The sequence below is a fragment of the Babylonia areolata genome, chromosome 32, assembly GCF_041734735.1.
Source record: "Babylonia areolata isolate BAREFJ2019XMU chromosome 32, ASM4173473v1, whole genome shotgun sequence".
Classification (NCBI taxonomy): domain Eukaryota; kingdom Metazoa; phylum Mollusca; class Gastropoda; order Neogastropoda; family Buccinidae; genus Babylonia; species Babylonia areolata.
The window spans coordinates 19,614,129-19,617,691 of NC_134907.1; positions in this window are offsets into that span (position 1 = coordinate 19,614,129).

The window sequence follows — 3,563 nt, forward strand, 5'->3', positions numbered from 1 at the left end:
TTTTGGTCTGTTTGGTGGGATGTGTTATTTGGTGGGTGTGTTAAATCATGTGAAATGTAGAAAAAGTTCAGGTGAATTAATGCACATAACTGTATCAACGTACACACAGACACATGCATAAAATGTACACAATTACACACACAAACACACACACACACACACACATACTATTTTATGAATATTAAATAGTAACTTATAAGTCATGTAAGCACACATACACACATTCATGCACACGAGACGTGCATACATGTAATCATCACACACACTCAAAATACTGCACAATCATTTTGCACATTGCCTTGTGTTTTCAGCTTAACTTTATTGTGAATCGATAATGTTAGACACTGAAACAAAGTACAACTTATTGTGCAGGCTCTTTCATATATACTCACATGCAAGCATACACACACACACACACACATGCTGCACATACGCCTATTTCTTAATTTTTAAAGGTGGTCATGGAATAAAAATGTTATAAACACACACACACACACAGATAACATTCAATCATTGAGTCAAAATAGGCTTATAACACAGTCTGCATTCATTGACAAAATAACTCTGTGTGTGTGTGTGCCTTGGAAGCTGCGATACATAGACTAGAAATGAGTGTGTGGAGGAGGGGGGTAGAGGAGGTGCAGGGTAATGTGTGTGGTGTGTGTGTGTGTTGGAGCTCATGTACATTTATATGTATTTGACTGTGCTTTCATATCTGTGAAACTGCATGTTTGGTCCAGATCTGTTATGCATGTGTGGGTGTATGTGTGAATGTGTGTCTTCATGGCTTACATTTATTTGCTTATTTATCATCATTGTTGTCTTATTTATTAATTATTATTATTATTATTTTTTTTATTATCATTACTACTACCTTTTTTTTATATCATAATTTTTTTAAATTTATTTATTTATAATAATAATAATGGTATTTATATAGCGCTGGATCTTGTGCAGAGACAAATCAAAGCGCTTTCGCACCAGTCATTCACACGCATGCATAACTCTAATACTGTAGAAACTAAAGACAAGGAAGCTTATCTATTATTTATTCACTTTTTTTTTTTTTTCAAGGCCTGACTAAGCGCGTTGGGTTACGCTGCTGGTCAGGCATCTGCTTGGCAGATGTGGTGTAGCGTTTATGGATTTGTCCGAACGCAGTGACGCCTCCTTGAGCTACTGAAACTGAAACTGACAAAATAATTATTTTCTGTTTGAGTACTCATGTAATTTTGAATCACACCATTTGTGTTATATTGCATCCTGTGTTGGAATGAAGTGTCAATTACTCAGATGCCAGACAGTTACTAACTTTTTGAGAACTCAGCTAGTAATAACTGGCAGGAATACTGAGGACAAGCTTAAGTCGAGGCTCGCGGCTTGGAAATGATCCATACTAATACTTCAGTTCCAATGTAAACAAACAAAACAAAACAAAAAAAGATAGATAGATAGATAGGTTTGGTCTGTACAGTCACAAGCCTAAAAAGCGACAGGAACCTAACAAGTGTCCGCGGACTTGGGCGAAGATCGACGTCAGAAATGTGGACGCCAGTGCAAAGGAGTTATCTCTCTTCCAAATCATTGCTTACTTCCCTTACACCAAAGGGGCTCCGCTCCATTGATCTGAAGATATTTTTAGATGAGTGGCCGCGCTCTCGCAATGGATCAGAAAAACGTTAAGATATGTGAATAAGAAAACCTAAGTTCGATCTTCTGCAGTGGGTTTTTTTGTTTGTTTGTTGTCGTTTTTTTCCCCCTCGCACTGTTAAATGGGAACTTTGAATCGTCATGAATCCAGTGATACTATAATGATGACAACGAAACAGTTTTATTGTCTAAACCTGGAGCTTCCTGGATGGAAGTTTTCGCCCTTCACAAAAACCGGCCTGTCGATGCTAACAACTATAAAAATGCAGACAAAAGAATATGGCAATCGAGGAATCTCCCCTCCACCAGCAGACCTGTCGATGCTAATAACTATGAAAATGCAGACAAAAGAATATGTCAATCGAGGAACCTCTCCTCCACCGCCGCCACCCCTTCCAAAAACCCGCTCATCCCACCTTTTTTTTTCTTTTTTTTTTTTTCCCTAAACCTCGTTCATTCTCAGGAAGACAGTTAAACCTGATATTCTTTGTGAGAAATCAACAATCGATTGAGGCAACTTTATCACCGTTCCTGACGACTTGCTGCATTGCTAGAGCAATGAAATGGCAACAAAACCTGTCAACGGTCGTTCGTGACAACCCGGTAATTAAACTCGTAGACAAGACGAGACTGGCTGCTTTCAAAGAAGTGAAAGAAATAATTATAGAAGAAAAAAAAAGAAGAAGAAAGAAAGAAACAGAAGAACATAAAAAGGGAAAGAATGGTGAAAAAAGACAGGAAGAAAAGACATAAAAAATCAATAACTACTGTGAATCTGTAACTAGAATTATGGAGCTATAAAATATAAAGACAGAGTCCCGAGATAAATCTCTCTTTCTCTCTCTCTCTCTCTGTGTGTCTGTCTGTCTGTCTCTCTCTGTCTCTCTCTGTGTGTGTCTCTCTCTTCAGAGAAAGGCTGTGACCAATAAATTATTCTGAATAGAATATTCGCATTCTCTCTCTCTCTCTCTCTCTCTCTCTCTCTCTCTCTCTGTCTATCTATCTGTCTGTCTGTCTCTGTCCGTCTGTCTGTTTGTCTGTCTCTGTCTCCCTCCGTCTCTGTCTGTCTGTCTCTCTGACATGATTATTTATTCAGTAAAATGTCTGTCTCTCCTTCCTTCTGCACTCTCTATGTCATATACACACTTTGTGTATGTATGCATGTATGTAATTGTATGTATGTATGTAAGTCCGTGTGTGTGTGTGTGTGTGTGTGTCTGTGTCTGTGTGTGCACAGAAGTGGTGGCCGTGGTTCGTCAGTGATCGATCACCTTTGTATATGAAGCCACACACACACACACATATATATATACATATATATATATATATATATATATATATGCGTGTGTGTGTGTGTGTGTGTGTGTGTGTGTGTGTGTGTGTTCATATACACACTTATCTACACACTATCTAAGTCTTTTTCAATGCTCCAAAATATTTGCTAAAGAAACTTCAAAGCACAGACTGTAAAGCATATAGACTTGCCCTTGGAGTACCTTTCCATGCATCGACCCTCGGAACATACAAAGAAATAGGAGTACTACCTTTAGATGAATACCGAAACCTCGCATGTGCTAAATACGTATTGAAAAGCTCAACCACTGAAAATTATACATCAGAGGAAGTAAAAATTACATCCGAAAACAACTTCCCCCAAAGAGCTAAAAACATATCTTATTAACCCATTGGCACGTTTGTGTCAAACCTGTTCGAAAAGTCTGAAATTATTTCAGATGACGTAGACACACAGAAGACCGTAAGTCCATACCCAATCTGGGAAATGAATAAAGCACATTTTGATGTTAATCATGCTGACATTAAAAAAGAATGAAAATCCGAATATCATGGCAACAGAAGTCCGAGTACACCTTCAAAAGAGATCTACACAGACGGCTCACGATTAGACAATGGCC